The sequence below is a fragment of the Triturus cristatus genome, chromosome 7, assembly GCF_964204655.1.
Source record: "Triturus cristatus chromosome 7, aTriCri1.1, whole genome shotgun sequence".
Taxonomy (NCBI): Eukaryota; Metazoa; Chordata; class Amphibia; order Caudata; family Salamandridae; genus Triturus; species Triturus cristatus.
The window spans coordinates 883,293,542-883,308,691 of record NC_140590.1 but is presented as its reverse complement, the minus strand read 5'-3'; positions in this window follow the sequence as shown (position 1 = coordinate 883,308,691).

Here is a 15,150-nt window from a genome sequence, read left to right as displayed (position 1 = left end):
GGTCGGAATCAGGAAGTGTCGGCCGCCATTTTGTGTGTCTCACACTGATAAACAAAGGTGGAGAACGTGAAAAGGGTGCAACGAAGAGAGTTGCAGACCCCCTAGCATTTGTCAGGGGGTCCAAGAAGGTCCCAAAAGTATGAAAAATACATTTAATTTTTTTTTTTTAAATCGCGGGGTGCGCGTACGGTAAGCTTACCGTACGCGCACGTTAGGGGGCTCTAAAAAGAGCCGTTGTGTTTATGAAGTGTTTTTTTTGTGGTACCTACAAGTAAGTACCGATGCAGAGTTCAAGAGGAAGACTCTGTTGCCTTCATCAGTGAAATGTACACCATCTCCTCTATAAATGCCTTGCATGTTGTAACGCAAGTTGTTGTGGTATATAGAACCCATACCATAGTCTCTGAGGAAAGCAGAAATAGATTTGTTGACGGGCTTTCTTGCTTTGTCAATCTGTGGACAAAATTGGTTGGACCAGTTCCACTTTTGCCTTTGGCGTATATTAGAATATACAAAGGCAGATTGAGGAAAAAGCGACATCAATTGCACAAAGGTGTCCTTAACAAGCATTTCCACCCCTACCCCAGTTAAAGTGCCTAGGTCATTTCCACCAGAGTGCACAATAATAAGGTTAGGCTGTGGGAGATGTAGAAAGGTTTTCACCAAAGGCATTAATTGGTGCCACTTTAACCCTCTCTGACCAATCCATTTAATGTCTACATTTGGCAAAGCAAGGTCTCTCACCACACCTCTTTTTTCTGCATACTTTTCACTCCAGAAGACATAGCTGTGACCTACAATCCACACTGTGAACATGTTTCAAGGAGATCTGGATGCACTCAGGAGGTGTCTTTCAGTAGAATGGCAATATGAAATGAAAGACAGTTGTAAAATGGAGGCATACATATTTTTTTTAAATAAAAAGAACTCATTGGCTGATTCATATCATTTTACAGTTAAAACTAGGCTGTATGTGTACATTTTTAGAAGCATGTTTTGTATTGGTTCAGAAAATTGTGTTCCCACAGAAGATTAATTTGGATTTGCTGTTAGGTTTGACAGGTGAAGCACTCTTGCTCTTTGGAATAGAAACATTGTGTGCTGAACTTCTGACCTCTCTGCTCACACCAGTGTTCCATGAGCTGTTGCTATGGTAGCAGGCAGAAGTCAAGTTTGGGGAAGGGTTCATTTGGAAAAGGGTTGAAGTTTTCAACCAATAGAAATGTGTGATTTCATTTGAAAAAATGTGGGAAGCACTGAGATTTGTAATTAACATGTATATGTGTGAAAAAAGAGAGGGAAACATTGCCATTTACTGGTTCTGGTGAGAGGAGAGAGGTGTAGAGCTCTGAGATTCTGACTCTGATAATCTGCTGTTTGAGTGCCACATTTCTTTCTCAACTAACTAATTTTAAAGGTGAGATATGAGTTTGAGAGGGGATGTATGTGGTGATTTTTGAAATAAATATTAGAATTGTGATTCTTCTTTAAAAGTTATGTTTTACATTTTGTGGTTTGGGAGATATTTAACTGTCTTGAACTTGTAAAATATTATGGAGTATGTTTTCACCATAAGTTAAGGTGTACTGGTATCACTGAGGAATACTGTTTTGTGCCTAGAATCAAACCATGAGTCTGTGTGCACACAGGAATTGTTGTCAGAGATTTTAATAGTGTTGGTCCGGTTCTGTAAGAATGGCATTTGTAGGAAAGGGTCAGCTTTTTTTTGTAAATATGATGGTTTCCATTCAGCATAAATCAGTAACACACAAATGGGAGGCAAATGCTAACACATTTGAAATTGATATAGTAGATTTTGCTTCTAATCATGCAATTGCTGAGCTTGGTCCTACATATACAAAACTCCAATTAACGCTTGCCAAACATGTAATTTTACATACATTACTACAATGTTTATGCTGTTATGGATGCATGCATGCATAGGTGTCTTGTAACTGAAAATACACAGTCTGCAGAAGCACACTCTTAGCACACACCCAGCTGTTTATCCTGTAGAATCATGCTTAGTATTCACAAGTGAGTGGTGTTTCAGGTATCAGTGAGTAATGCTAATACATTCAACATCACTAAGGTTGATTTCCTTGGCTGGAGTGTAGTCAGTCACCCAGGTTACACATGTTCATGGTCTCAAAGAGCTGTTTGCACATGTGCTCTTTTCTGTTTCTGAAAACTGTAATGAAAATGTGTCAGACTGTTAGAGTACTTATCACTTGCAAAAAAACAGTAGTAAGTGTGCTTTCAAATTAAGTGTGCTTTCAAATTGGCAAGCAAATTTCGTTTTCTGCCTAGAATCACACCATGAGTCTGTGTGCACACAGGAATTGTTGTCAGATATGTATTTCGGGTTACTCTGGTTCTTTTAGAATTGCATTGGTAGGAAAGGGGAGGTTTTGAATGTTGTCAGAGATTTTATTTCTGTTGGCCTGGTTCTGTAAGAATGGCATTTGTAGGAAAGGGTCATCTTTTTTTTTGGAACTGTGATGGTTTCCTTTCAGCATAAATCAGTATCACACAAATGGGTGAGGTTGGTCCTACATATACAAAACTCCAATTAACCCTTGCCACACATGTACGTTTACATACATTATTACAATGTTTATGCTGTTATGGATGCATCCATGCATATGTATCTTGTAACTGAAAATACACAGTCTGCAGAAGCAGACTCTTAGCACACTGATTTCTTTTGTTGGAGTGTACTCAGTCACCAAGGTTACACATGTTCATGGTCTCAAAAAATTGTTTGAACATGTGCTGTTTTCTGTTTCTGAAAACTGTAATGAAAATGTGTCAGACTGTTAGAGTAATTATCACTTGCAAAAAAAACAGTAGTGAGTGTGCTTTCAAATTGGCAAGCAAATTTCGTTTTCTGCCTAGAATCACACCATGAGTCTGTGAGCAGACAGGAATTGTTGTCAGAGATGTATTTCGTTTCACTCTGGTTCTTTTAGAATTGCATTCGTAGGAAAGGGGAAGCTTGTTTTCTGGAAATGTGATGGTTAGCATTCAGTATCTCAAATGAGAGGCAAATGCTAACATATTTGAAATCAACATGGTAGATTTTTCTTCCACATGCTAAAAACTCATATTAACCCTTACCACACATGTAGTCTTACATACATGTTTAGAGTGTTTATGCAGTTATGTAAGGGTCCATTCAAGTCTCTCTTGCACCTCACAATAGACAGTCTCCAGAACCACACTCTTAGCAGAGAGCTAGCTGTTTTTCCTGTACACTCATGCTTCCTAATCAGCACTGTGTGGTGTTTCAGTTTGGAGTGAGTGACACTAATACATTCAACATCACCAAGACTCATTTCCTTTGCTGGAGTGTAGTCACTTACCCAGGTTACACCGGGTTATAGTCTCAAGTAGCTGTTAGGACATGTTCTTTTTTCTGCTTCTGAAAACTATAATGAAAATGTGTCAGACTGTTATAGTAATTATCACTTGCAAAAAAACAGTAGTAAGTGTGCTTTTGAATTGAAAATCAAATATCGTTTTCTGCCTAGAATCACACCAAGAGTCTGTATGCACACAGGAATTGTTCTTAGAGATTTAATTCGTGTTGGTTTTATTGTGTTTTTCACTTGTAGGAAAGGGGTAGATAGTATTATAAGATTTGAAAAGCTCATAAAAAATATAGTAATATATTTAAATTACAAAAAGGTATTTTTTTTTAGTTTCTTTCAGGTATTGCTACAGAGCAGTGAAGCAAATTTAAGATGCCTATAAAATCAAGAAAGCGAAAAGAACAGAAAAAACATGTGTATTTGAAGACAACTGGAGGACCCAAGTTAGTTGAAGATGCTCATGTTGGAAAAAAGAAAAAGTCTTCTGGTAAGCAGACAAAGGAATTCTTTAAAAATATATTCAAAAAAGGAAAAATTTAAAAAATGTCCCCACTGGAAAAACTGTTTCAAGTAGAAAACAACAGGACAAAAGTGAGAATTTACTAAATGCTAATGTACAATCAGAAGCAATAAAGATTGACTTAAAAAGAAAAACAGAATTTAAAGAGACCCGTAGAAAAATGTTTCAGAGAAGAGTGATGTCCAATTTGATAAAGGATGTGAAAAAATATAAGAAAAAAGCAAAATTTTACAAGAGAAAAAAAGATATTGAAGCCATTGTAGCTAAGGCTTTAGAATTAAAAAGAAAACTATTCATTTTAATTTTGAACAGGATGCGTACATTAGAAAAAATGGTCAATGTAATGAAGTCTCAAAGCAAAACGAAAAGAGTAGTGAAAAGAAATAACTTTTGTAAAGTGTTTTTAGGAGAATGGATGCATACTTCAAGTACTGAACCATTTTTTAATGAAGAGAGTTATCTTCAAAGTAATAGTTTGCTGCATGCAGTTGACACCAGTGGACGAGCTTATGAAGTGAAAGATGGTTGTGTAATGGAAAAGGAGAAAATGGTTCCAAGAAATGAGGAAGAAGTGATGGCGGATGAGGTTATGGGGAGACGTCCTAAAGCCCCAGTGTATACTTGGAATTGTAGTAGTATTTGTACTTTGCGACAGGAATCTATTGATAAATTACGTGAGTTTTTAAGGGAATATAGTAAAAAAAGTGTTAAACAGAAGATTAAGGTGCTTCAAAGACTAGATCCGTGCAGAGTGAGAGAGAATACTGGTTTGCAAGGACACTCTCTGGCTTGTCTATCTAGGAAAGTTTGTCAAAGTGGTTTTCACCATTTTAGGATGCTGGCAGTTCATCATACTGAAATTAGAAAATTTGTGAGAAGATTGTATTTTGCTAAAAGTCCAGCAGTAAAGTTAAATGAGTTGAATAGGGCTCTGTTTCGTGGAACTGTATCAGATGTTGAGAAGGTTACTGATGAAATTCAGTTTAGTTACTTTGGTCCGGAACAAGAAAGTGCAGGGAATGACACAGTTATTGAGGAAAATGTGGAAGAGAATGAAGAACCCTCCGTAAGTAAGAAATTTGAAGATCAAATGACAAAATTTGCTATCATCTCTGAAGAAAGACCAAATATTACTTGTATTTGTTGCCGGAGAAGCCATTATAAAATCCAAACAAGGAATGTTGATCTCTACAAAAAAATTGAAGAAGAAGATAATTATAAGTGGAAGGATTTTGCAACATATATATTTCTTGAAAATTGTTTTGATTTGGGTGAAGATCAGCGTATTTGTAAATACTGTCATAACAAGTTAGAAGAAAATAAAATGCCAGCTAGAGCTGTAAATAATAATTTAGAATTGGTTGATATTCCTGCAGAACTTTCTGATTTAAATACGTATGAGTCTATACTCATTCAATGTGTTCATCCGTTCTAGACTATAGTACGTATGGAGCCTAAAACCGGTAAATTACCTCCTTCAGATTTACAGAGAGGTTTAAAAGGAAGAGTTTTATATTTGCCGTTGGATTTGAAAAAAAATATGGAAACTATTGATGCAGATACTTTGGAAACTGAACCATTAGTTATTCTGGTTAATGGTGTACCTACAAAGAATAAGAAAATTTGGCAGGAGCTGGTAGATGGATGGAAAGTACAAAGAGCAAATTTATATTTGAAAAGGAATAATAAATGGTATGAATCAATTTATATAGATGAAGATGAAGAAGATTTACTAGGAGACACAGAAACACCAAGTGGGCAAATTGAAAAAGTGGACAAGTCAAAAGAAGAAGAAATTTATGAACATTTCAGCATACATCCTCTTCATTCAAAAGAAGTTATGGCAAACACTATTGATCTGTTTCAGATGAAAAAAGCCAAAGGAACTCCCGTGAGTGTATGGGAGGAGAGCTTGGAAGCTCGTTGTTTTCCCCAGCTGTTTCCTACAGGAGAAGGTGGACGATACGATGAACGTCCAGTCCAGATTCCTGCTTCTGAGTATCGGACTACAAGATTATATGCAGAAGATCCCAGATTTCGTCAAAGTATTCCTTATTTGTTCCATCTGTTATTTGAAAGTGACTTGTCTGCACTATCTTATGCAATAAATCACATTTTAAAAAGTGGAGTACATCTACATAATGTGTCTGCTAAGGATTTTATGAACAAAGTGCAGCAGCGAGATGATCATTTGGAATCACAATTGATCAATCTGATGGCTTGTCAGTATGGGACAAATGAATATTGGTACCGACGCCATGGAGAATTGAAATGTATGTTACGGAATTTAGGAACTCCAACATGGTTCCTTACCCTAAGCTGTGCTGAGTACGCTTGGGATGATCTTCTGGATTTTCTTCGAGAGGCAAATTCAAACATTAAAAACATTGAATACAAGACAGCAGGAGAACTGTGCTCATTGGATCCGGTTAATGTTTGCAGATATTTCAATCATAGATTTGAGGCTATGATGTCCTTCATCTGCAATAAAAAAATTCCACCTCTTGGAGAAGTTGTGGATTTCTTTTGGAGAAAAGAGTACCAAGCAAGAGGTGCTCCTCATATTCATATGCTGTTGTGGATCAAGGATGCCCCAAAATTTGGAACAGATGCTGATGAAGCAGTTTTATCTTTCATTGAAGAATATGCAACATGTGCTATACCTAAAAGCACAGAAGAGAAAAAGTTAAAAGAGCAAGTTTTACGTTTCCAAACTCATCCGTGTGGAAAATACTGTCGACGGAAGTACAAGAGCAAAGATAAATTCTACACAAAATGTCGATTTGGATTTCCCAGCCCTGTTCTTTCAAAAGGAAGAGTAAACAGTTTTATGTCAGCTGTGCGACATACTATTACAAGAAAATCTCCCAAAAATACGTACAACCTAAGAAGAAAAGAAGAGTCAAAATATATAAATGACTACAACCCAGTCATTTTATCCATGTGGAATGCTAACATGGATATTCAGTATGTGGCAGACAATTCTATTGCTGTTGCTCGGTATGTCACATCGTACATTACTAAATCTGAGAAAACAGAATTGAAGGAAATGTGGGAAGAGATTTCTCACGAGAAAACTGTCAGTAAGAAGCTATACAGTTTCAGTTTAAAGATGTTATCGCATTGAGAAATTGGATCCTACGAATGCTCAGATAGGTTATCATCTGCAAGTCTGTACTCGAAATCAAGAAGAATAATTTGGGTAAGTTTAGGCCGTGCAGCAATGCAAAATCGGGTACTGAAATCTGTTGGAGAAATTGAATATTTGGCTGAGAACGACCCGGAAAGTACAGATATTTTAAAAACAAACATGTTGGACACGTATTACCCAAAAAGAAGTTGTCATCTTGAGAACATGTGTCTCTATGAAGTGCTGCAGAACTACATTTTTTCACGGAAAGCCACAGAAGACATCAAAAATGGAAAATATAAAGTCATTGGTGAGGAAGGATGTTTGGTGAAGCAAACAAAAGGAAGTTTGATTAATCATAGGAAGCTGAGTTGCGACACTACTGCCAAAAAGGAATTTTACTACTTGGCACTTTTACAGCTGTTTAAACCATGGCGTACAGAGGATGAACTACTTGGAGAATTTCAAAGCCATGGGGATTCATTTAATGCATGTAAAGATACGATTGAATGCAGTACTTTCATAAATTATGTGCAAATGTTAAATGAAGAAATTGAACAGGAAGCAACAATTGCAGCTGAAGTAGCTAGAGACAGTTCTCAAGACAGCCAAAGTTCTGGGACGTTCAGTCAAGATCCTCTAGGACAACCAATCGTAGAAAATGAAGCTGCAATAGCCATGAATGAAGTTGAAACGGCTATGAATCAAGCTCAAGAAGATTTAATAGACTTACCAAATTTGGAACAACAACTGAATGAAGAAGAACAACAAATTTATGAAGAAGTCAGAAAAAAAATTGATCACGGATTACTACATGAAAATAAAGAGTGCACATGCACATCATTTGAACCAATCAGGATGTATGTGAGTGGACAAGCTGGAACTGGAAAAAGTTTCCTAATTAAAGTCATCAGAAGCTACCTACAGCAAAAAACAGATTCAACTTTGTCTTTTGTTGTTACTGCTCCAACTGGGTTAGCAGCATATAACATAAAAGGAATTACCTTACATCGCTTGCTAATGTTACCAGTGGAGCATGAGAACAAAATAGAATATCACAAGCTAACAGGAGAAGCATGCTTCGAAGTTTCAAGAGTGTTGAAGAAGATGCAAGTTCTCATTATTGATGAGGTAAGCATGGTATCAAACTTAATGCTTGCCTTTGTGCATTTAAGAATGCAGCAAATTCTAAAGAGAGACTATGACGTGTTATTTGGTGGAAAATATGTTATAGTTTTTGGGGATCTTCTACAGCTTACTCCAGTTAAAGGACAACCAGTGTTTAATACTGTGACACATGAAGACACGAAGAAGTCATTAGGAAGCATTGGTAATGCAAATATTTGGTCGTTCTTTGAGTACAAAGAACTTACTACCAATATGAGGCAAGCAAACGATGAAGATTATGCAAGTATTCTGAAAGATATCAGAATTGGACTACTCACAGAAGTTTGCAGAAAAGCATTACAGAGTCGGTTGCTACATAATTTATTTCCAAAGGAAGAAATAGTTGAAGAGAAAATATACAAGAACATTGCAGAAAATAATACTGTAATCTGCTTAATGCCAACACTACGTGAATGCTCGATATTCAATGAGGAACTTTTGAAATTGGAAAAGGAAGAGATTAAGAAAATGGAAGCAGTTGACAAACTTCAGCATGAAGGAATTACTATTCCATTAACAGGCAAACTGAAAAATAAATTGGATTCTCTAGAGAAGAACATTTCGAAAACAGCTTGATTAGAAAAAAATCTATATCTTTGCATCAACTGTCGAGTATTTTTAAGGAGAAATTTGGATGTTGAAAAAGGTTTAGTGAATGGAGCTATGGGTAAAGTTGTGGGTTTTGTGAAATACCAGAAAAAAGATGGAATTGAATTTTTAAAAATAAAATTTGATCAGATTGCAGAGGTTAAAGAGATTAGTCGTTGTTCAGTCCGTTTTTTGCTTGTAAAAGACTTATATGTACGTAGGAAGCAGTTTCCGTTTTCTCTAGCATATGCTGTAACTATTCACAAGTCTCAAGGATTAACTGTAGATAGTGCTTTTGCAAACATTGGTTCTACTTTGTTCAAAGAAGGTATGGCATATGTTGCTTTGTCACGAGTGAAAACATTATCTGGTTTATTCATGATAGACTTTGATGACTCAAAAGTTAGTGCAGATGCAAATTGTGTAAAGGAGTATAATAGATTAAGAAAAACCTATGCTCCTCATTTAGGTCAGTATCCTGTGTTGGAAAAACGTGTTGTTTCTCGGAAAAGGAGATTTGAGAATATCTGAAATGAGGATGTAGAGAAGACAAAACAAAAAGAGAGTCACGTGATTGCAAGCAAAAAGAAAAAGGACAATGTTGAAGAGGTTGTTGGTTGTCATTTTGAAAATAGCTCTGGTGTCAACTGCTACGCTAATGTAGTGCTAAATGTTGTATTTTATCTTGAAAGTTTGCAAGAGCAGATAATAGTAAATCATGAAAAAAGATTCTGTTCTGTGCTAAGTCTCCTTTATGAGAAGCTGAGTATTGATAAAACTAAAATAGAAAGTGCTACTGAAATTAGAAAACTTTTAGATGTATGTTCAGGACGTTCACAGTTTACTCAAAATGTCCATCAAGATGCACAGGAATTCTTGAAGTATGTCCTTATGGTACTGGAAGATGAAGGCATAGATGTTGAGAATATGTTCGGTCTCTCTTATAAATGGGAACATACTTGTGAAAACTGTTTCTACACATGCAGCTCTAATGTTGATTGAGAAAGGTTTATCTATTTAACATTGCCAGAGAGTAAATCAGTGAGTTTTAGTAAATTAGTTAAACATGCCAATCATAGCATGGAATGCTGTGAATGTAAATCTGGCACTTTTTCAACGTTATTTTTAAAGAAATACGGACAGTATGTAATTTTAATGATGCAACGTTGTAGAGCTGATGGTTCAAAATTGGACACTTTAATAAAGAAGTTTATAGGACAACAATGATCAATTTCAGGAAAAACTTTTGTTACAGTTGCAATAATTTTCCATGATGGACCTACTGTAACTTCTGGTCATTACACAGTTTATCTTAAATGTGAAAAAGGCTGGACACTGTGTAATGATTCTCAATTGGTTTTTAAGCAACGTTTGCCTTTTGATTTAGCAAATTCCTATTTAATTTTTCTGAAACCAAAATTTTAGATTGAATTTGCAACATCTGTACAAATCATTTTTGCAATTTTATTGGATTACCTTTGGAAATTTCAGCAAAAAAGAATTTAAAAATTACCATTTGGCCTAAAGGAAAGGTAACAATTTGTATTGTGGTGATTATGCTTATGCAACAAAAATTTTCAGATGCTATTTAGTGGAGATAGTTATTGTTCTTAGATGATATTTTTAAAGAATATGTTACATTTCTATAAAGGTATGTTTTAGTGAGAAGAGATTCTGGGCTTTTTTTAAACAATCTTTCAGATTGTTATTTTTTTTTGCCCGCTGTTAAGTGATGAAGGCAATTGCTTTCACGATTTACAGTGAAATGCAATATATTCTGAAAACAGCAAAAAAAGGGCAAAAAATTGTTTTTAAATATGAAAATATGTGTACTGTATTCTAAAATGAATTATTAAATATTAATACTTTTTTCTTTTTTTTCAGATTGAGAAAGAAAATTTAGGAAAAAATAAACCTTTTTTCTAGCAATTTAAATAAACCATTTATTAATAAATACGTTATTTTGTTGGTCAGGTAAGTGTGAATTTTCTGTATTTATCACACATTTAGTTTCATGCTACCTTTTTTTCACTTCTCCTCTCTCTGCTTTTCTCATTTCCGTTGTACTCCCTCAAGGACCTTGGAGGGTAAAACATTTTTTTTTCATTTAAAAAAAAAAAAAAATGCACACGGTAAAAAAAAAAAAATCAAAAAAGTTGTGAGGTAAGGTTGGGGTTGGCTCTTAAAAGAGCCGTTGTGTTAATACAGGGACAGAGGAAAGAAAGAATGGGAATATTAACAAGGACCACAGATGTGCTGCTCTATCTTATTGTTTATTAGGGAAACACTGGTCTCCCCATGAACAATTAGACCATAACATCTGGTGCACCTCATTTGTACCCTCTGAAATCGAGGGTTCGTTTCCAGAGGAGCAGAAGAGGGTGATGCTCCCACCGCAGAGGAAGTGCTCGGCTGAGCTGCCGAAGATGTACTCGGCTGAGCTGCCGAAGATGTACTCGGCTGAGCTTCTACGGGTGTGCTCGGGTGACTTACTGAAGGGTTTGCTTCAGTATGTCGAGCAAAAGTCCTGGGATGTACATCCCTAATGTGTCTCACCATAGTGTGATTACCAAAGGAATGCTTCTTCCTTGGGTTACCTCTAGATAAGACACGCTCACAAAGTGAGCAGGTGACTAAAGGAGCATTTACCTTTTTCTGCCCCTCTGGAAAAGTGAAAGACTCCCAAACAAAAGAATTCTTTTGTTTCCTCCTTCTCTGTCTGATGATGCTGCTGCCTGCTCACTCTCAGAAGAGGTCTGCTGCTCTGCCATTGTATCCCAAAGACAATTCAGCTCCTTCTCCTAGAGAATCACAAGCAGTAATGAGGGGAATGGGTGTGGTGTAGGAAGATTCTGGAACTGAAAGTAGTTTAAACCAATCAAAAGTGTTGTTTCTTGATCACATGACCAACCGTACGCGCACATTAAGCTTACCGAGCGTGTACGGTAAAAGTACGCATGCGCGTACGAAAGACACGCGCACGTGCGCATGCGCATTACAGGCACGCTCTTACACTTCCGCATAACGTGCGCGCGCGTGCGCGTATGAAGCATGCGCTTACGCATCGCGTAGGAAGTACGGACGCGTACGCAAATTGCGTAAGCATGCACACACGGAGTATAAATATTACATACGCTCACCGTACATAAAGCGAAGCGTGCGCTTACGGTAAGCTTACTGTACGCCCACGGTAAAAAAAATTTTTTAAAAAAAGATAAAGGTTTGATGAAGATATTAACTATGTTATATAACTATATCTAACCATTTATTTAAAAAAGGTGAATCTTTCCATCTTGAAGAATGCATTAAAACCATGAATATATACATAGGTAGAATAGTGTTTAAAGGAAAAAAGAAAAAGAAAAAAAATGATGTAAAAAAACAAACAAATTCAATGAAAAACCCATAGGTATCACACACGTTATAGTTAGGAATTAGAATTAAAAAAAAACATGCAAAAACACAGAAAAAAACATAGGTTTCACACACGTTATATTTAGAAATTAGCTTTTAAAAAACCTTGCAAATTCACTGAAAAACCATAGGTTTCACACACGTTATAGTTAGGAATTAGCATTTAAAAAACCTTGCAAATTCACTGAAAAAACCATAGGTTTCATCAGTGATGTCACTGACCATGTCATGAGTGATGTAATATGTGACGTCATCAGCAGTGCATTGCGGGGGCGCGAGTTATAGTTAGCTGAACTAACTGTGACGGGGGAATTTCTAGGGTTTTGTACGAGGGAAATGTCCAGCTAACTATAACGCCCCTAAAACCTATGGTTTTTTCCGTGAATTTCTAAGGTTTTTTAAATGCCAATTCCTAACTATAACGTGCATGAAACCTATATTTTTTTTCAGTGAGTTTCAAAAGTTTTGTAAATGCTAATTCCTATCTATAACTGATCTCTAAAGATATCATGTTTAATGATTTTCATTGGATTTCTATATTTTTCAATTTCAGTGTGTCAATTTAATTAAATATGTTTTTTTGAAATACTATTTTATCACCATTTTTTAAACTTATTTTTTCAATTAATTCTTTTAAAAATTAATAAATAATATTTGTTTTTATTGGGTTTTTTAAAATATTTGTTTATATTTTCAAAACTTTATGTTTCATTTTTTTTTCTCCTTTTTTTTGGGATTCGCACACCCTATGCGCACCGTTCTCGATCCCTACGCAGAAGCATCCGGGCACCGTATGCATTGGGTACGTATTTGCAATGTGACCGGTACGCGACTCCAAGCCTATACGCGACACGTACGATGTACGTAACGTGGCGAGTGTGCGCTTCCGCGATGAGTCATATGCGTGTATGCCGCGATGGGTGCGCGGATCTGCTAAATATTTAACATTTAAAAAAACGTATATATATGTATTTCATGTGAATATTAATTGAAGACAAACTCTAAACTAGTCTTAAAAGTAAGATATTTTTACATCTAATCCTATATTTATTTATTTATTTATTTATTTATTTATTATTTTGAAACCTTTATTACAGAATGCAAAAGATATACAAGGATGGGCCTACAACCTTCAGGCCGGCCGCTAGCAAACAGTGGGAGCATAGACACAATTATTAAACACAAGCGACAAGTGATAAAGGTCCCAGAAGTCGAAGGAAGCGTTGGCGGCCACACCGTCCGGAGCCCCCAACTGGCGGTTCCATTTTTTTAAAAGAAACTACAAACAAATCCACAAGGCAGCAAAAGTCAAAGCAGCATTATGAGCTCCCCTGGGGAGGACCCTACCGATCCACAGGAATAGGGGGGGGGACGGGCCAGGACAGAAACCAAGTGAAAACGATACCCAGAACCAAGGTAACAAGCAGACTAGGGAGACTGGGCCACTGCCAAATCAGGCGTCAGCGGCGGGGTGCAAATCCCGCCACGATAGGAGTTCCAGGGGCCCCACACTTTCACCCATTTCCCAGGCTTACCTCTCGCCACATACACTACCTTCTCCCGAAACATACACCAATCCATGTTGTCCTTCCACACCGAGACCGTTGGTGACCTCTGGGAGCCCCACAATTGGGCTATGTCACGCTTGGCCACCATATATCCCAGAGTCACCCACCACGTCTGCGGCGCCGTGTAATCAGTCGGCTCCCACACATTTAGCAGACATCTCCTAGCCTCGGGAAACAGCGTCACATGCGTGACCGCTTGCAACACCTCATGCACACCACGCCAGAATCGCGCCACCTCCGGGCATTCCCACAAAGTATGGAAGAAGGTCCCTAGTGAACCACACCCACGCTTACACAGCCCATCCACGGCATATCCCATACGCATCAGACCCGGCCCCGTAACGTAGACCCTGTGGAGTATTTTGAGCTGGACGAAACGAAGGCGGGTCGGTATGGCCACCTCTTTCGGGGAGACCACCGCAGACACCCAGTCCTCGTCATCCAGCTCCAATCCATCAGCAACCCATGCCTCACGAAGGCCAGTCAGCAGTCCCGCGCGATCGTTGATGAGCTTTTTATAAATCAATGAGATAGTGCCATCCGGTACATGCCCATCTAGCACTCTATCTTCCAGAGGGGAGCACTCCGGGATGGACGCCACATCCGGGAATACAGAACACAGCGCGTGACGAACCTGTACATACCGGAAGTACTCCCTGTCTTGCAACTGGAATTCCGCCTGCAGCACATCGAAGGTTTTGAATCCCCCCCTCGTCCAGAGATCGCCCACCCTACTGATGCCTATCATGTCCCACTTCTCAAAGCCTTTCGAGGTCCACAAGCAGCCCAATCGCTCAGATGCATACAGTGGCGTCGCCCGGGTCAACCGATCCTTCCACCCCATCGCCAAGTTTGCCGCGTGCCACACCCGTACCGCGACCCGCGTAGGACCCGTCAGGCATGCGTTGAGCGATCTAGAGTAGAGCGCACGATTATAGTCGCCACCCGGCAGTAACAATTTATCCATTTCAAAAGCCGGGTTAAGGGCGGGCCCATAAAGGCCGTGGTTTATCGCAGCCAGCTGGGAGGCCCAGTAATACCGTTTGATGTCTGGGAGGGCGACCCCCCCGTCATACCACGGGAGCGTCAGCTTTGCGAGGGCGATACGCGGCCTCCCATCCCAAAACAGGTGGCGCTGCAGACCCTCCACCTCCCGAAAGTAGCGTGCCGGGACGACGTCCATCGTGTTTTGTAGAGCGTATAAGAAACGTGGCAACGACATCATCTTAAACAGTGCCGCACGGCCGAGCGGCGAGAGCGGCAAGCGCCTCCAACGCGCCACATCCTCCTTCAGGCGCTGGAGGGGGGGGAGTAAGTTCTGTTTATATCGGGCCGCAGCGTCAAGGGTAATAAAGATACCCAGGTACTTAAATCCCTGCGGAGCAACCT